The following is a 21,096-nucleotide window of genomic DNA, read 5'->3' on the forward strand; positions in this document are numbered from 1 at the left end:
ATGTTATTATCTGTCCAAGTCTCTGGGTTTAATATTTATGAAAGTATAGTGTTTAGTGCTGTTTTGCTAGCGCATTTCTTTTCAAGAAATATTCACTTGAAGACTTTTCTGTTCAGTCTCAGCAATAATTCTCAAAGCAGTTACAGCTGACCCTGTGCTTTATTAGAAAGATCTTTCCTATACTGAGTTGAATTTTTTTTTTTTAAATATCTCCACCTATAGCTCAATCCCTGTGGCTATGCAGAACAAATCTTACTTCACACAACAGCCTTGCAAGTATTTGAGGATGGTTATATTCATACTCTTACATCATTGCTCTAGGCAGTTTTTCATGACTCATGGCTTTGGTTTCTTTACTATCCAGTCCTCAAATATATCCATTTGGTGTATATATCCAGAGTTGAGTGCAGGAAACTAGCATTAGTCTGAATGTAACAAAGTAGGACTCACACTAACCTTATTTTGAGAATATATTTCCATTAATAGCCATCACCACCTAGCCACACATGAGCATACTCACCTGATCAGATTGGCTTTTAAGATCGTTTCATAGTGTTGTCTCATGTTCAATTTAAAGTCAAATGGAACTTTGGGCATTAGATAAAACTGTAGTATTGGTTGTTGGATAGAATAAGAACAACAGTATTTAGTTAAATCTTAAAAACTCATATATGACATTGAACGAATCTTTTAGAAAGGTTTAAAGCCATATATTGTTAAGAGACTTTTAGTCTTTCATTAAAGTCTTAAGTACTCTCATCTCAAATCCTATATAAAACAATTTCGCTCAAATGTTCAGGTAATAGTAATGTAGATTTTTTTTTTTTCTTAAATAAGACTGCATCATACATGCTCTGAGTGGGCTTGATTCATCAAGGGAAGAGACCAGGAAAGCATTGATGTGAGAAGAGTCAGTGCCTTGCGGGTGTCCATGTCAGGCAGGTTGCCTGACAAGTCCTCATCCTACCCATACAACTGCCAGCATGAGGCCAGGTAGCATGCATGTATAATTTGATTTTCTGGGAAGCTATAGCAGGGCAGGGTTGACTGATTGAGAGTACGGAGAGCTGCAGACTCAGATGAAAGGGCTGCCCTGAGGACACAGGAACTGCTTACATTTTGGTCATTTTTCACACTAGGGAGATAGGACTCTTGGTAAGTATGGAAAAGGCAGTATCGGCTAGATGACTGTGCTTTCCTGAACAGTGCAAATAATCCTCGTTGCAGATGTCTTCTTCCTGTAGTTGTATTCAGCAGAGTACCAACTAGACACAAACAAATAAAGCAATGGAGTGAGAGAGCAGTTGCGCCCAAATTTATACAAAAGAGAGTCTTCATAAAAGTATTTATAATTGGGAGAAAAAAAAGATACCATCTAAGTGTCAGACAATTGCAGTAGTAATTATAGTACTTCCATAAAAGGAAATGTTATGCATTCATGTATGGTGAAAACTAAAGAAAAATCTTCAATATTTCCATAAAATACTGATGACGCTAAAGCAAAAATTTCAGAGATGATGTGTTTGGAGATAGAGATAATAACTGAGACTGAGAGGCAGAGACAGAAGGAAAAATAAAAGATTCTAAACCATAATTGTAAAGGATTTATTATTAGATGGTGGAGTTACTGGCGATATACTATTTTAATTTTGGTATTCATGTTTATATATGTTTTGTTAACATGGGAATAAAGTTACCACCTTTATCATAAAACTATACCATTAAAAAGTTAAATGATTATGATAGGTATAAAAGTAAAATTGGGAAAGATGCCAAGGGAGGCAGGGAAGGGAAGCCAGGATAGCCAAATACAGAGCTGAATCAGGCAAAATAAGGGACTAGCTGCTTGGAACTCTTTCACTGGTGCCTTTGCCAGTGCATAGTTACTTGCCACCTCTGCTCCCATCCCTGGAATAATCATTGACTCTCCTTACATCTTTATCCCACTTTAAGATACAAAAGTCCAAGGTGGAATGTTGTATATTTCAGCCCATCACACAAAGCATGTGAGAGTGCTCAAGTTTCCAGGGCCCTGAATGACTATTCTCTGCTTCTTTTGGCTTCAGGTGAAGACACTTCCTGTATTTTGAAATTTTTATTACCTCCATTCAAAGAAAGAGTATTGAAGGCTAAGTAACGACACATGTTTTATACATCAAAATTTGGAAGAGGATGGTAAAATATTGTATTAATACTTCTCTAGAGATTCTTAAAATCCTTAAATTAGATCTTTAAAGTAGATTTTTATCTGTACAAGATCTAATTGTGCCTGCCACAATTCTTAGGGCTCTGGAACATTTCAGTAATGTGTATTTTGTATTTATGTGTTTCAGGCATAATAGAAATGCGTTCTCCTGAGGACCAGTAAATAGACTGATTTATGCATACACTGCCAGCCTTGGACACCAGATACTAGTATCTATATATTGTAGAGTATCATCTGAATGGTTGCTGCTCAAGAGAGCTATGACATTAAGTTTTTTTACGAAGGGAAAGTGAATGACTAAACGAACTGACAAAATTCAAATTAAAAAATATGTAAACATTTTTATTTTTGAGTGACATGGAGGACTCTGCCTTTTTTTAAATTAATAGACTTAAAAATGTAAACTAAATTACAGTCATGGAAATTCAAGGTTAGGCTCATAATGTAGTGACAACTTCTTACTAGTGAAATCATAATATCTCTCTACTTCTATAAGATGTTTCACAAGGTCACAGAGAAAGTTACAGTAGCAGTATCTGGTGCTGAGGGGCTTTATGAGCTAAAAGATGATATTCAGCAAATGGAAATGAAAAGACAGGGTGCACATCATAGGTAATTACATGATTATGTCATAGACGAATGTATGCTAAAAGATATTGGGGTGGCTTTAAGACACTGAGATTATGCTAATACAAATTCAGGAAGCAATTGCATGTTCTGTTCACCTACAAACCTCCCATAACCACATTGAGGATATTTTTAAAATTGAAGTATAATTAACTTACAGTGTTTTATAAGTTTCGAGTATACAGTATAATGATTCAACAGTTCTGTACATTACTCAGTGCTTATCAATGTAAGTATAATCTTAATCCCTTTTCTCAGCCATCTCCTATCAACCTCCTGTCTGGTAACCACTGGTTTGTTTTCTGTATTCAAGAGTCTGGTTTTTGTCCCCTTTGTGTGTGTTGTTCATTTGTTTTATTTCATTTCTTTATTTTTAAACGTTTATTTATTTGAGATCTAGAATGCAAGTGGGAGAGGGGCAGAAAGAGAGGGAGAGAGAGAATCCCAAGCAGGCTCCACACTGTCAGTATAGTGCCCGACACTGGGCTTGATCTTATGAACCATGAGATCATGACATGAGCTGAAATCAAGAGTTGGACTCTAAACCAACTGACACACGCAGGTTCTCCTTTTGTTTTATTTCTGAAATTCCACATATTAGTGAGATCATTTATTTTATTTTCTCAATCTGACTTCTTTTACTTAGCATTATATCCTCTAGCTCCATCCATGCTGTTGCAAATGGCAAGATCTCATTCCTTTTTTATGGCTGAGTAATATTCCATTGTATATGTATGCTACATTTTCTTACCCATTCATCCATTGATGGATACTTTACTTTCATATCTTATTGGCTTGTGACTATGATAAATAACCACACTGAGAATAACATTTTTAATTGAGGGAAAGGGGAAAGAGCCCTTTAATAGTTGGTTATTATTATGTATATAAATTAAGTCTTAATTGGCAGTTCAAATCCTTCTGTTCTCTTTTCAGTGGAAATTAATTCCTTTCCTTTCCCTTCCTGTTTTCCCTGAACTTTGCTTTTAAGTATATTGTTTCATTCAAGTTTGTATATGATGATGGTAATAATAATGAAGCTTTAGTGATTCAAATATTGAAACTTAGATCAGCTAATTTGTTCAAGGTCATGCAGTTTATAAAGTATTAAGATCTAATCTTGAGAAATTCGACTCTAGAGTCTCTCTCTATATATCTATATATATTTTATTGAAGCATAGTTAAAACACAAAGTTACGTTAGTTTCAGGTGCACAACAGTGATTCTACAATTCTATACATTATGCTGTGCTCATGACAAGTGTAGTTATTGGCTCTCACAATGCAATGCTATTAGAATTCCATTGACTATATTCCCTATGGTGTACCTTTCATCCCCATTACTTATTCATTCTATTACTAGAAGCTTGTATCTCCTACTTCCCTTCACATCTTTTTGTCTATTCCCCACCCTCGTCCCTCTGGCAACCATCAGTTTATTTTCTGTATTTATGGGTCTGTTTATGCTTTTGTGTGTGTGTTGATTTTTTGTTTTTTTTTTTTTTTAGATTCCACATTTAAGTGAAATCATATGGCATTTGTCATTTTCTGTCTGACTTAGAGTGTATACTTTCAGTTCCTTCAACATGAATACATAATACAGGTTTTTCCCCATGATTCGTCCATTTTGGGAGGTTGAGACATTCATTTTATTTAGTAATAGAACTTCCATAATATGTTAAGACCACGATGACCACCAAATAAAAAGATTAAAAGGAAGTAAACCAAAATGTCCAATAGAGTTGTTTTACAGTGTGATTATAAGTAATTTTAATCCTTTATAACATTAATATATTTTCCTAATATTCTATAATGAATGGAAGTCATCATGGGGGGTAGTTAAAAAGTAGAAACTGGTCAAACATACCTATTTTCAAATTACCTACCCCTAACTTTATAGCAGGTTATCTATGGTTTCAGTTGTCTCATTCATAAAATGGAAATATTTTAATGGATTATATGTTTATATGGAGCCATTGAGATTATTAACAATGTTATTTACAAATTTTATTTGGTCTTTGTACTGTATGGCTTGAATAACAAAATGTTGCAGAGACATAGGTCAAGAAAGATAAAAGATGGTGAGAATGAGGTATAAAATTTAATAAATAATGGATGAATTTTGTAAATAAGCAAAGGAGACCTTTTTTGTTTTGTTTTGTTTTTTTTTTTACATTTCTTTGTACTAAATGAAACTGCTATATAGGTCTAAGAGGAAATAATGTTTTCAAATTAAAATATCCTTTACCACCGCTGCGGAAATTTCAATATATTTTATCTTGTATCAAAAAGTTACACTTAAGTATTTCTCTTTTCTTAATATTTACTTTTTAAATCTTTGTTTAGTTTTGAGAGAGAGAGAACAAATGCAGGAGGGGCAGAGAGAAAGGGAGACACAGGATCTAAAGTAGGTTCTATGCTAACAGCAGAGAGCCCACTGTGGGGCTTGAACTTACGAACCATAAGATATTGATCTGAGCTGAAATCAAGAGTCTGACGCTTAGCTGACTGAGCCACTCAGGCGCTCCATACCCAGATATTTACACAAACTCAGATACAGGTGAGTCAAGTGACTTTTTGTCTCTATGCAATTCCAAATCAAATAATATTCTCTGCACTATGTATGAGCTTCTGTGATCAGTTTGGAGATCTTGAACTCAGACTGTCCCTTACGCTGAACAGAGGAGACATAGGAGCTGTATTCAGCACAGTTGTTTCAGGATGTACCAGCATGTTCATACATTGTCCAAATTTATAGTACATACATAAGTAATGGAATGATATAGCATAAAAGACTTGGAATTGCAAGACCTATCTTCAGCCCTAGGCTTTGCCCCTTGCTGATTCCTTAGCTTTGGGCAAGTAATTAACATCTTAAAATGTAAACATATTTATTTGTAAAATGGAAAAAATATTTTTTGGACCATATTGAGAGATACATGTAAGCAACCTTTAAAAGTTATAAATAATCATGTTGGAGCCATTTCTAAGGCAGAATGACAGTGGTCCTAATATCAAGGTATCACAGTCTCTGTACTGAGAGAGACCTTAAAAGTCATTAAGTTCAATCATATCTCTGGTGCTTGATTATCTTTCTAAATAAGGATGCAACGGATATAAAATGCTTATTTTATTTTACACGGAAGAAATCATTAACTCTGTCCCCAATATGTCTTAGAATGTTTCCTTTGAGTTATAGAGGAGTGTTATTTTCTGTTCTTCACTAAACTCTCTTAATCTTCACACAACCCCATTAGGTGGGTGCTATTACTATCTCTGTTTCCTAGACAAGGAAATCTAAAAAATAAGTGTAAATTCCGTTGCCAAGGATTCACAGCTAGTAAGTTGTACAGCCTGGAGGTGATCCTAGACAGGCAGGCTGCAGACAGTCTCCAGAATTTTAAATAGCCATAACCAGCACAGCATACGCTCCCCAGGTAAAGTGGAGTGTGGGGATCTCCTCTGCTCCCTGCAAATAATTGTGGATGGATGTAAGAAGCATCCTTTTAAATATCGTAATAGTCTAGAGTCTAGACCATCACAGTCCAATAGATCTTTTTGAGATGAAAGAATCATTCTATATCTGTACTGTCCAATATAGTGCCAGTAAGCATATTTGACTTTGAACACTTGATAAGTGCTAGTGTTATTGAAAAACAAACTTTTTAATTTTAGTAATTTGAATTTATATAAAATAGATACATGTGGCTAGCAGTCACATAGAACTTATTGAACAATGTAGTTTTAGGGCTTAGATCATTCCTTCTCATGTTTTTCTTCTTTGGCATTTATGAAAACAGCACTTATCTGTGATGCTCTCCCTATAGAACAAAGTGGCTAAGAGTTTAGAACAGTACAAACAATTCCTGTGTACACTTCACTTGTAGCCTCCCAAGGTTAATTCTGTGTGTGTGTGTGTGTATGATTATTTCCCTGAACCATTCAAGAGTGCACTGAAGGCATGATTCCCCTTTCCTTTACAAAATTCTTAAGTGTATATTTCCTAAAAATAAAGATATTATCTTCCATAAATCAGGAAATTAACATTTACTAGTCATAATACCATTATCTCATCTGCAGACTTTATTCATATATCAGCACTTGTCCCAATAATGTCTTTTATATCCAAGCAAATACCACCTTATGCTTTGCATTTAATTTTCATGTCTCTTTAGTCTCCTTTATTCTGAAACAGTTCTTCAATCTTAATTTGCATTTCATGACCTAGACATTTTTTAAATGACATCGGCCAGTTTGCAGGCTTCCTCTCAATTTAGGTTTGTCCAGTGTTTCCTTATGATTAGATTTATTTCTGTGCACTTTCATTAGGAAACTGCATGAATAATAAAGTGACGTTAGTAACAGAGTGATGGTATATCCTCTGTGGTGCATCATATCAAGAGGTACATGGTATCCATTTTCCCATTAGGGTGATGTTAACTTTGATCACTTTGTTAAGATACTGTCTACCAGGAAGAATTTTACTAGTTAAGCTTATAATCCTTTATTTATTTTGATGCTCAAATTTTCCAGATTTGAGTAGAGAGAGCCTTCGCAAGCTGGCCCCTTATCTTTCTGAAATGACTGCATTATTATTTGAGTACACTCCCTGACTTTCCCTGACTAGCCTTGGAATCAGCAATTTCCTCGAAATGCCTAGATTTCTTTTTGTTCATTTAGATTTCTTTTCGAAAGAAATTTATTTTGAAAATCAGGATCATGGGGCCAGAAATGCTTCTTGTTGCTACTGGATGTCATTGTGCTTAGGCCTTCTAGGCAGATAGAGCTAGGAAATACACAAACCCTCATAATGTATATGTGGTGCATACACCCATATCTCTGAATATTTTATGTATTTTAATTATATATCTATATAGGTCTGTTTCTTAAAGCCATATGTTCAAATGATATCTACTTCTATCCAATACCATGGAGCTGATGTTTTCTTCCTCCTTTCCCATATTTGTAACTCTTCTCTGACAGTGTAAAACCTACTCCTTTTAACCACAACATTTTTATTTGTTCATGCTTAGAGTACAGAGAAAATACTTTCAAAATTAGGAACCCAGGGATCTGAGGAAAGATGCCTACTAGGTCAAGTTCAGTATTTGTTTAGAATTCTTTGTGTCTTCAGACTGAGGATCTATAGTCCAAATAGCCTAAAAGTTACCTGAAATCTCCCATCTGCCCCCACACCCAATGTGGCTATTATTCATCGAAAATGCATCTCTTTTAATGTTTCTCAAAATGTCTACCTTTGCTTTTCTTTAACCCCCAGGCTTGTCTGTTTTATTTTAAGTAAATGAAACATTACAAATTTCCCAAAGTCAAGACTGTACCAAACATTTTACTCAGAAGTGTTATTCCTTCCGCCCTTTCTTCATAGAACTATTTAGAGGAGTAAATAAGATTAAAAATGTTTAGACTTTGCACACTATTTTTAGGTCCCCCAAAGTCTGATCTAGCTACTCATTTAATAATAGTGATTTACCTATATTAATGCTTCATACCATTTCCTCTCATTTATAAAACCAAATTGGAATGGAAATCCGTGAATAAAATGCTTCTCAATCTTGGGTATTTGAAACCTTATTAGGAATAAGTTATTTGTACCCTTGCCACAATTGATCCCAAAACACTATTGTCTTTAGTTTCCTAATTAAGAATTACTGGCCTGTTTTATTCCTTAAAAAATAGAATATAGTTATTGCATATGAGATAAGCCTAATGTTATTGCAGGAGTAATGTACAAAACATTGCAGAGTCAGACCTCATTTCAGTGGTGCCTTAAATGTGAAGAAACTAGCTGTAATTCTGTATGAATGTTATAATTGTTAGAGTGAAACAAATAAAGAGTCCTGAGGCATGTCTGAAGAAATGAGCGGATTACATGCTTAACTAATTATGAGTGATAAGGTTTCTAGATGAGGTCATGCTCTACAAAAGGATGGGAGGAGGAAGCATTACATCATTAGAATCACTTTTGTTTTAATGCATTTCTCTTAAGAAAAAGCTTTGTTTCTGGAAGCATCTAATATTGCTGCATTTTCCTCATGAATTCTGTGCATACTTTAAAGAAGTCATTGTGTTGTGTATACTTTGCTAATAATATTTGATAAATATTTTACAGACCAGATTTCTTCTCATGGGTAAACATTTGCAATAAAAATTCTGGATCAAATTTGAAGTATTTCTTCCATTGGAAGAAATATATCTATATCTTTTTATGATCACATAAAAATTACATTTCATAAAACATTTTAAACACATTTAATTTTACTGTGACTTTATAGCTAAGCTATGGAAGAAACAAGGAAACATATTTATAGGGAATTCATAAATGACAAAAATAACTGAATCTTAAACATTTATGGGAAGTAAATAGAGATGCAACATCAAGACAAAAACCGTAATAACCATATAGCATCAGCAACATGACAGTCTCCCTAAGATGGTTACTTTGAATCATACTTTCTATATTCTTGATAGTGTACAAAAACATATTTTCTTGTCCATGTCTTAATAGCAGTGGGAACTTAGGGTTGTTAAATTACAAGTTGCACACACTTAAAACGTTAGTTCTAATACATTTTTAGTAAATGTCATACCTCAATTTTAAGGGGAAATTTAACATACTCTCCTGTAGCACAGATATATGAATACACATTTTGCTAGCATATCTTTAGTTTTACTAGGAATTTTTTTAAAGCAATGCACAGCCGTGTCCTGCTTGTTTTGTACCCAGTTTCCACATTGCGGGTCTTATCTTCCAAATGAGCTACATACACCAGGCCTTCAGGACCCAAGTTTTTCTCCATGCTGTGGCTGTGGTTTCCAGGGCCCCTCATTTCCCTACACTGCCACCCCTCCTGAAGATTTCTTTCTTTCCTAACCACTCGTGCACCCTTTATATGTCCCCTGCTGTCATTGCCACTAGAGAGGAACTTCCAACTATTATCACCAGGACGCCTTTGGGGTCCAGCTGCCTACTACGCCCCAGGATTTCACTGGGATGCTTTTAGAAACCCAGTTGTTTTTTTGTTTGTTTGTTTTTTTAATGTTTTATTTATTTCTAGGAGAGAGAGAGACAGCGTGAGCAGGGGAGGGTCAGAGAGAGAGAGAGGGAGTGACAGACTGAAACAGGCTCCAGGCTCTGAGCTGGCAGTCAGCACAGAGCCCGACGCGGGGCTCGAACCCACGAACCGCGAGATCATGACCTAAGCGAAAGTCGGATGCTTAACCGACTAAGCCACCCAGGCGCCCCTAGAAACCCAGTTTTTATGTAAGGTTATTTCCGTAAGAAATTCTGTTCAATGTTCTAAGCAATTTGGCTGTAAATTTTACTGTAAGACTAATGTGGATCATAATTTTTAATCCTTTTTATCTTTCATTTGTTGGGATATGGCCCATTCTTGAAGTGTGATCATGGGATCATGCTTGAATTTTCTTAGTCCTTTTGAAATACCTTTCCAAATATATAGAGTAGGTTTCTAACTAGCTAATGTTTATCCCCTCCTTCTTGGTCTGAATTAAGTATTGAAGAGAAATTATTCTAATAACTTTCTTTTCCTTCTACAAATGAAATTGTTAGCATGGCAAAGAAAAACATTAGCTTTTCCACTTTAATTGCAATATGATTTCCAATAGATATCAAGAAACTCATCAGACCCGTATTGCCACAAAAGCTTGCTTTTCTCTCACCTGATTTTGTAATTATTAGGAAAATAGCACCCATAGCCTTCAGACAAGCAGCCTACCCCTTTAACAGGATGCTTCTGTCTGAATTTTTATCAATTTCTCCCAATGCTCTTTTGTCTGCGTCTGCTAAACATACGGAATTCCTTTATCTTATTTCTCAATATTTCTCTCCAGTTTTCCCTACTGAGACTTAAAAGTGTGCACTTGAACTTGAAGTAAATAATACTAATTGACACAATTTTTTTTTCGAAATCTGCTATTATAAGATGAGCTAAAGTATAGCTTTGAAAAGGTAATTTATAAACAGCGATAAAAGAGTTTTGGACATTTTTCTCAGCTGATCTCATTAGTAACTACTGTAAGTCATTTGACATTCCATTTTAAAATATAAATATTTGACTCATGCTCAGCTAGGAATAACTTATATAGGATATATCATACGATGGTTTATCTTTGGACATAATTCATTACTGCTGCATTTAATCATTTTAAAAGGTGGTACAATTGAAAAATATAGATGTTTTTATATTTCTATGCTTGCTTTGCCCTTGGATCAATTAAATAATAATCCACTACTCAATGCAGCTTAAAAAAATAAAGGTCAGAGAAAAATAATGACCTTAGAAAAGTTTGATTTCATTTTTTTTTTAAAAAAGCAAAAGACAAAAAGAAACATAAAAAATTCAGAATTTGGAAGATAGAAATGTTACAATAAAGGGAGCATCTCAGGAAACCTGACAGTGTCCTAAGTCAGGCCAGGTTGTCATTGATTATTATGCTAAAATACATAGTAATTTCTCTTACATTCTGAATCTTGAATCTAACCACATTTGGGGCATCTAACAAGGATTATCCTAATCTAGCATATGCGTCCATTTTGAGAACAAAGAATATAAAAGCTTTTAATTTTTCTTGTGATTATCTGGAAATATGGTGAATAGTTTTAATCTAAAATTTCCTGTATAAGAAGAGGGGTACCTGGTTGGCTCATTCAGTTAAGCTTCCAACTTCAGCTCAGGTCATGATCTCACAGTATGAACTCCAAGTCAGCTCCGCGCTGACTGCTTAGTATTCTCTCTCTCTGTTTCTTCCATGTTCATTCTTTCTCTTTTCTCTCAAAAAATAAATAAATAAACTTTAAAAAAAAGTTTAAAAAAATAAGGTAATTATATCTCCTGTATCAGAAAAGAATTAATTAGAAATGACGTAGATAAAGTTAAAGGTCAGATACTATTAGCAATAATGAGAAACCCAATATAAAACCAAGGCTTAAAGATTGTTAGAAACCCTTAGAGTTTAAAGCTTATATTGTGTCCTGTATTTCAGGAAGGGTAATAAAACAAAATGTTATCAGTTGGATTCTGTCAAAAAATCTGTTGTTATTATACCATATAGTTCTAGTTGATTATTCCATGATCTGAACATTATAGCTTGAATGTGACACTATCTTCTATGATCACAAAGGGGGCCAACAAGAGAGTGACCATTTGGTACCCTGTCCCGACCTAGCTCTAATCCAGTCCTATTCCAAACATGATTTAAGTAAGTATCTGCTCGTCACAAGGTAGTTTTAAGGTGGAACTCGAGGCTGTTAACTAAAAACAAAACAAAACAAAAACATGGCATTGCAGAAAATTACATACACTTTGTCCCATGTCTAAAATAATAAAAGAAAACTGAATAAATACAAAAAAGTTACTAATAGCAATTATTTTGGAGAAGGTAGAATTTTTTTTTAGTAATTATACTTTTTTTTAATCTGTAGTATTTGGATGATTATTAGCAGTTATCACTTATCTGATTAAGAAAATTTTTCAAAAGATGTATTTTATAGAAAAATCAGCTGATATATCCAAGTCATAGAATTTATAATCAAAACATGGCAACTGTCTAGCCATGTGACTTCACAGATGTCATTTACTTCTTCTGAGCCTCAATATTCTTGTGTATAAAATATGATTGATAAGTGCTTTACAAGCTGCAGATAGCAAGATACACTTGGTAGTTATATATGTACACTTTTTATATTAGAATTAACATACAATGTTATATTAGTTTCAGATGTACAACATATTGATGCAACTATTCTGTATATTACTAAGGGCTCATCAAGATAAGTGTACTTTTAACTGCATTTGTTCTCTGTAAATAAGAGGTTTCTTTTTTGTTTCTTCATTTGTTTTCTTATAGTCTGCATATACATAAAATTATATAATATTTGTATTTCTCTGACTTGTATAATGCACTCTCAATTCATCTATGATCTTTACCCATTTATTTATTCATGGACACTTGGGTTGCTTCCACATTTTGGTTATTGAAAATAATGCTGCAACAAATATACTGGTGCATAGTTTTGTTGTTATTTAGTTTTGTTTTCTTTGGGTAAAAATCTAGTATTGGAATTAACTGATATGTTATTTCTATTTTTAGTTTTTTCAGGAACCTCCATACTGTATTCTACAGTGGTTGTATCAATTTATATTCCCACCAGTAGTGGAAAAGGGTGTTTTTTCCCCATCTACATCCTCACCAACCCTTGTTATTTCTTGTCTTTTTGATTCTAGCCATTCTGAAAGGTGTAGGGTAATATCTCATTGTAATTTTGATTTTCTTTTTCTTGACATTAGTGATGAGCATCTTTTCATGGTTTGTTGGCCGTGAGTATGTCTTCTTTGGAAAAATGTCTGTTCTGTCTATTTTAATCAGATTATTTGCTTTTTGGTGTTGTTTTATAAGTTCCTTATATATTTCAGATATTAGCCCCTTATTAGCTATATTATTTACAAATAGACTTTCCCATTCAATAGGTTGCCTTTTCATTTTGTTGATGGTTTCCTTCATTGTGCAAAACTTTATTTTTCCTTTTATTTCCCATGTCTAAGGAAACATAGGTAGAAAATGTTGCCAAGGCCTATGTCAAAGAAATTACTACCTATTTTTTCTAGTCTCATGCTTTCATGTCTTTAGCTCATTTTTTAGCTCTTTAATCCATTTTGAGTTTATTTTTGTTTAGTTGGTCTAGTTTCATTCTTTTGCATGTAGCTATCCAGTTTTTCCAACAGTTTTTTTTTTTTTATTAAAAAATGATCTTTTCCTCATTGTAAACTCTTGCCTACTGTGTTATAAATTAATTGACCACATAAACTTGGGTTTATTTCTGGGCTCTGTATTCTGTATTATTGATCTGTGTGTCTATTTTTGCTCCAGGACCATATTGTTTTTATTACTACAGCATTGTAGTATACATTGAAATCTGGGCTTGTGATACCTCCATCTTTGTTCTTTCTCAAAATTGCTTTGACTTTTAGGTCTTTTGTGGTTCTAGGTTTATTTGTTCTAGTTCTGTGAAAAATGTTGCTGATATTTTGATAGAGATTTTATTGAATCTGTAGCTTACTTTGGGTAATGTAAGATGTTATGTTCTTCCAATGAGGTTAATTCTTCCAATCCATAGGCATGGAATATCTTTCCATTTTTTTGTGTCATCTTTAATTTTTTCATCAATGTTTTATAGTTTTCAGAATATAGACCTTTCACTTTTTTGGTTTATTCCTAGGTTTTGAGTGTGTCTGCACAGTTATAAATGGAATTGTTTTCTTCATTTTTCTCTCTGCTACTTCATTATTGTATAAAAATGCAACAGATTTCTGTATATTAATTTTGTATCTTGCAACATTACTGAATTCACTTATCAGTTCTAGTAGTTTTTTGGTGGAGTCTTTAGAATTTTCTACGTATAGTATCATGTCATCTGCAAATAGTAAAAGCTTTACTTCCTTCTTGCTAATTTGGATGTGCTTTATTTCTTATTCTTTCTGATTGCTATGGGTGGGACTTCAAGTAATACTATGTTGAATGAAAGTGGTGAGAGTGGACATTCTTGTCTTATTCCTGATTTTAGGGGAAAAGCTTTCAGTTTTTCACCACTGAATATGATGTTAGCTGTGAGTTTTTCATATATGTCCTTTAATATGCTGGGTAATGTTCTCTCTAATCCTCCTTTGTTGATTACTTTCTTTGTTTCTTCATTTGTTTTCTTTCTTATAGTCTGCATATACATAAAATTATATAATATTTGTATTTCTCTGACTTGTATAATGCACTCTCAATTCATCTATGATCTTTATCCATTTATTTGTTCATGGACACTTGGGTTGCTTTGTTGAGAGTTTTTATCATGAATGAATGTTGTATTTTGTCAGATGCCTTCTCTGCATCTGTGAAATGATCATATGGTTTTTATCCTTTCTCCTGTTAATGCTATGCATCATATTGATTGATTTGCAAATATTGAACAACTCTCTTATCCCTGAAATAAATCCTACTTGATCATAGTGAATTATTCTTTTAATGTATTCTCGGATTTGAGTTGCTAATATTCGGTTGTGGATTTTTGCATCTTTGTTTATCAGAGATATTGGCATGCAGTTTTGTATTATCTTTTTCTTTTTGTTTTCTTTGTTGTGTCTTTTTCTGGTTTTGGTATTACGGTATTGCTGATCTCATAGAATAAATTTGGAAGTTTCTTTTTCTACATTTTGCGACTAGTAAGAAGAGGTATTAACTCTTTTTTACTTTATAAAATGTTTATTTATTTATTTTGAGGGTGGAGGGGCAGCAAGAGGAAGACAGAGAATCCCAAACAGGCTCTATGCTGTCAGTGTTTATGCAGGGCTCCATCTCACAAACAGCAAGATCACACTCTGAACCAATATGAAGAGTAGGATGCCTACCTGACTGAGCCACCCAGGCGTTCCTTACTTTTCTTTGATAGACTTCACCTGTGAAGCCCTCTGGTCATGATCTATTGTTTGTTGGGAGTTTTTTGGTTACTGATTCAGTTTTGTTACTAGAAATTCATCCGTTCAAATTTTCTATTTTTTCCTGATTTAGTTTTGGAAGGTTATGTGTTTTTAGGAATTCATTCATTTCTTCTAGGTTGTATAATGTGTTGGCATATAATTTTTATAATCTATAATGTTTTGTATTTCTGTAGTGTCAGTCTCTTCATTTGTCTCTGATTTTGAGTCTTCTCTCCATTTGTCTCTGATTTTGAGTCTTCTCTCCTTTTTCTTAGCAGTCTTACTAATGGCTTATCAGTTTTCTTTTTCTTTTCAAAAATCTAGATCCTGGCTTCCTTAATATTTTTGTCTCTATTATTTCCTTACTTATATTAGCTTTATGTTTTGTTTCTTCTTATTTTTCTAGCTCTTTTCAATGTAAGGTTAGGTTGAGATTTTTTTTGTTTCTTGAGGTAGGGCTGTACTGCTATAAACTTTCTTAGAACAATTTTGGCTGTAACCCAAAGATTTTGAACTTGTTTCCATGTATTTTTAAATTTCCTCTTCGATTTCTCAGTTGACTCATTCACTGTGTAGCAGTAGGTTTTTAGCCTCCATGTCTTTGTGTTGTTTTCAGATATTTTTCTTGTAACTGATATCTAGTTACATACTATTGTTGTCAGAGAGGATGCTTGATAGGATTTTAATCTTCTTAAATTTATTGAGACTCGTTTTCTGGGCTAACACTGATCTACCCTGAAGAATGTTCCATATATACTTGAAAACAATGTGTTATCTGTTTCTGGATGGAATGTTCTCTATATATCTGTTAGCTCCATTGCTCTAATGTATTACTCAAAGCTACTGTTTCTTTATTGATTTTTGTATCTAGATGACCTAACCACTGAAGTAGGTGTGGTGTGAAAATCCCCTACTATTGTCTCATTACTATTCATTTCTCCCTTATATCTGTTAATAATTGTTTTGCTTAACTATGTAGGCACTCCTTTTTTGGGTGCATTAACACTTAAAGTTTTATATATTTATAATTTTAAATATTGATATAATATTTACACAAATTTCCTAGTGTTGGATCATTCCTCTTACGATGTAATGCCCTTTTGGCTCTTGTTACAGTGTTTATTTTAAAGCCTATTTTGTCTGATAAAGTATTGCTAGTTCCATATAGCTAGAGGTTTGAGAGTGATCAAAGCTTAAACATAATTGAATAATATCACCAAAATTTGATCTGTTGAACACAATTTATCTCTTCAAAGACTTCAGGTAAAATCAACAACAGATGAAGCCAGGGCATAAGTTGTAGAGTGAGACAGTCTGAAACTCAGATCCTCTTTCTAGCACTTTCATGGCTATGTAATCTTGTGCATATTACTTATTTTCTTTGAGGCTCATTTCTCTCAAATATTAAATGAAAGTAAAAATAATAACTATCTCATGAGGTTATCTGGAGTGAAAATAATGGGTGGTAATGCTTGAGACTGAATAGATGCTCACTAAATGGTTAAGAAATTAAGTATTCAGAGAGCTTACTTCTGCCCTTAACACTGTGAATTTTAATCCACATCTTTAAAATTGATTACTTAGAAATGGGCATGTGGGTTTATTTATTTTTCTCTTAGGAGTTACTTTAACAAGTTTCTTTTGAGAATTATAATAGACTTTCTGTAGGTAGCTTTCCTATGAGCTTCATTCATTCTGTGCCTTTTGCTGGCAACTAGTTGCTTTCATTACAGAATTTTGTTTTATTCGATGCTGCTTCTGTGGGAAAGTAAGGTTCTTTGGGTGCAAAGTGTGGCTGTTCATGCAGAAGATTTTCCTAATCAAATGACTTAGAGAACTGAGCAGTCAGGAGGAGAAATAGTGTTGGTACAGGGTCTATTTTCTGCACACTCCTCTCCCATATTAGGACAAGAACCACTTGAAGAATACTCTCACAGACATTACCATGTCTGAGTACGTTGAGTCTTTCGGTGTGTTTGGGCAGCCACTTTCCCTCACTGCATGGTTGTTTCCTTCTTATCCTTAGTGGTAGTTCAGTTTATGAAATCTACTCTTCTCTGTGAAATTGTGAGGCTAAATTTGTTTCCTCCTCTAAATCTATGATATCCTCAAAATATGAACATCCAAATTTAGGTTGTGGTTTCATTTTATCTTAATTTATTTTTTTAAATTTATTATCATAATGGCTTCCCTAATGACAAAGTAAGTGTAGCTTGTACACTAGCCTGATAGTGGCAACTGTGAGAACATATGTTTGCTGCCTTTATGCTTTTTGTACCTCAGTTTCCTCATACATATTAGAACTTTTTACTTATCTCATAGGATTAATTGTCAGTTGTTTGAAAATACCTACAAAGTATTTGTGCCTCCAAAATTATCTCAACTTGCAAAAAATACTGACTATAAACTAAGATTTTAGTGGTAATGAGATTTATAGTTAAACAGTTATCAATATTTTGCTTTCAATTTTACTTAGAAAGTAAAATCCATTACTTTTTAACAAGCAAAGTTAAGTTTGCTATGTGAAATTTAAAACATTTGTATAAATAGTAACATCACAAAAACATCATAGAAATTTCATTTTGTTCAATTTTAAAGCCATCATTTATTTTTTTAACTATCCTTATAACTTTCTTTTCAGCTGTCTTTAGGGAACGTAGAAGTCTTCTAGAGCTAACTACTCTTAATTCTTACAAATACAAATACAAATTATATAAAATATACAAATACTGTATTCATTTGGATAAGAGGCAGTTCATTCAATTCAACTACATTGGTTCTTATATTAAAACAGGTATTTTATTTCATCACTTCAATTATAGGCTAATAAATTGTCATAGCCTTCTGAAACACAAAAACTCAAAGTCTTACTCCTATAAAAAAACAACAACAATACACTTTAAAGTTCTGCAGGGTCTTAAGCATAATTCTTAGTATCCTAGGAACTTGTGTAATTTTAAGGAAAGCCTCTAAGGTGTGCCTCTGGAAGAAATATCTAGGTCATAGCTAATACACTCATCTCTCTTATACCATCTTGTATATTCTATGTGTTGGGATGCATATGTTTAGATGAATCTGTGTAACTAATATTAGAGCACTCTTGACCCTGCCTGTGTATCAACTCCTATGAGCCTAGCTATTTAAAAAAAAAAAACTTTTTTGTTGGCTGAGGTATAGGGCCGGTAAGATATACTAACTCGAAGGAAAAAAAAGCTAAAGTAGAGAGATTATACATAATATATTATAACAAGTATATAAAAAATATAATATATATAACTTATATATGATGGGAATTAATTTAAATATATTTTCTTGATCCCAGAAGTTCAACTATGTGGACAGTGGTTACACTTGACAGGATGGTTTGTTATAGCACAACTTACATATTTTAAATGGTCAAAAAATTAGTATCATTTATAGTATCTTAAGATAAATTGCCTTTGAATGGGAGCTCCCTTTCTAGTACTTTGAGGTCTACAAGACATATCGAGAAAATTTACTACTGTGGAAAATGAAGACTGCTTAAATCAAATGGGGGGGTAGGGAGAGCCTGTGGTTTTTCTTTTGGATAAATTGCCATAACACTGTCATTATGGGTGGCTGAGGGAGTTTCGTGTTTTCTTTAGACATCATTAGATGCTGGAGCTCTTGCAGGACAACTTTGATGCCATATGAATTCTGCCATTTTGCTAGCACTGATATGGCTCTTGGGTCCACCACTCCATTGGAACTATTAACTCCATCCATATTAATTTTTGTTACAAATCTTACAAGGAGGGGTGCTTCTGGGTATTTAGGTCCACATTCTATTTTAAGGCTATATATTCAGTTTTCATAAGTTGTTTTTGGAGGCCCAATTATCATCCCTGTCTGTCTCATAAGTGCCATGTCTTCATCATCTTCTAGACCCCAGCTAATTGTGCCATCTCCTACTCCTTTCTGGCTTTCTTCCAATTCTTCCAACAGTCAAAAAGTGCAAGGGACTTTTACTCCCGAGCCCGTGGTGGCTGCCATCTTGCGTCACTGTTGCTCCTAATTTGAGAGTATTTTCTAAAGGCCTATTAAGACTTTTTACATCGAAGTTTTTCATTAACATAAATTTCAGCCATAGACAAAGGACTTCCCAAATTCTTTAAATTCTTAGTGTTTTATACCCATATGGGTTTCTCTGATGTGCTTTAAGGGCTGAACTCTATCTAAAGGCCTTACCACATTTTTTACATTTAAAGGGTTTCTCAACAGTGTGTATCCTCTGATGTTCAGTAAGACAGGAATTAAGTCTAAAGGTCTTGCCACATTCCTTACACTCAAAGGGTTTCTCACCAGTGTGAACACTCTGATGTCCAGTAAGTTGTCTTAGACAGTAAAGGCTTTTCCACATTCCTTACATTCATAAGGCTTCTGACCAGTATGAATCCTCAGATGTTGCACTGAGAGCCAGAACTAAAGGGCTTCCCACACTCCATATATATATATATATATATGGAGTCTATATGTCTTATTGGTTATGGTGTCCCAAATGAAACAGCATTTGTTTAAATCTCTTTACTCAGTAAAGATAAATTAAAATTTACAATATATAAAATATTTTGTCCAATCCTGACAGCAATCCTCTAGGGTGAGTAAAAGCAACATTAATATGTTTCTTTTTGGTGGTGTCACTAATTTCCCTTCCTGACCCAGAGTCAGCACCAATCCATTCCACTTGTGAAAGACCTAAGAGTCATCAAAAGAGGCATGAACTGAGATATTAAAACCATTAGTTATATCTCACATCTAGAATTGAGAAGGCCTGCCAACCAGTCAAAAAAATTAATTGCCCACTTGCTATCAAACTAGATGTTGAAGGGAGCAATCTTAAGATCTAAATATATAGATAAGAAAATATGAGCTGTTTTGGGAAAGACACTGAAATTCACTACAGAAAGAAGCCAATACTCTTTCTGATAAAGATAGCATACAACCTTCCCTTTAGAGACTAGAAACACAGGGAGCTGGTACGCGACCCTCAGATTCCCTGAAGGCAAATAGTATGTTGACCTGATGGATTCTTATAGGTCATATGAAAATATTACATGTTTTTTTTTTTAATTTTTTTAAAATTTTTTAATGTTTTTATTTATTTCTAGGAGAGAGAGAGAGAGAGACAGTGTGAGCAGGGGAGGGTCAGAGAGAGAGGGAGTCACAGACTGAAACAGGCTCCAGGCTCTGAGCTGGNTTTTTTTAAATTTCTAGGAGACAGAGAGAGAGAGACAGCGTGAGCAGGGGAGGGTCAGAGAGAGAGGGAGTCACAGACTGAAACAGGCTCCAGGCTCTGAGCTGGCAGTCAGCACAGAGCCCGACACGGGGCTCGAACCCACGAACCGCGAGATCATGACCTAAGCGAAAGTCGGACGCTTAACCGACTAAGCCACCCAGGCGCCCCGAAAATATTACATGTTGTAAACTAAAGTTTGAAAGCCCAAAGCACCATATCCTGGCGAATACTCCATAGAAATCATGCCTTGCCTAGTAAGTGTAGATTTGGTTGTGTCCATTTCCAGTGAAAGATGAGTGGGAGCTTAATAAAAGTTAAAAATAAGTTCTAAGGATAGTACATTCTAAGCATACATAATTTGGAACCTGTCTTTGAACAGAAGGACGACCATGGTAGCAATTAGGCTTCTAGTGATGACGTCAGAAGAGCTTATCCCCTGAGTGGCACTGGCTGCATCTCCCAAGGTTAGTCTAAAGTCTGAGGCAGATTCTCTGCTGAAAAAAT

General features: G+C 34.1%; 1 protein-coding gene and 1 pseudogene across 1 annotated transcript in view; one reads left to right on the plus strand and one right to left on the minus strand.

Moving 5' to 3' along the window:
• Nucleotides 1-21,096, plus strand: part of SYT1 (synaptotagmin 1) — a 554,785-nt gene that overhangs the window by 61,921 nt on the left and 471,768 nt on the right. The gene's annotated exons all lie outside the window — the stretch shown is intronic.
• On the minus strand, nt 18,863-19,349 carry LOC120233960 (annotated as a pseudogene).

The sequence above is a fragment of the Hyaena hyaena genome, unplaced genomic scaffold, assembly GCF_003009895.1.
Source record: "Hyaena hyaena isolate Hyena2069 unplaced genomic scaffold, ASM300989v1 scaffold_99, whole genome shotgun sequence".
Classification (NCBI taxonomy): Eukaryota; Metazoa; Chordata; class Mammalia; order Carnivora; family Hyaenidae; genus Hyaena; species Hyaena hyaena.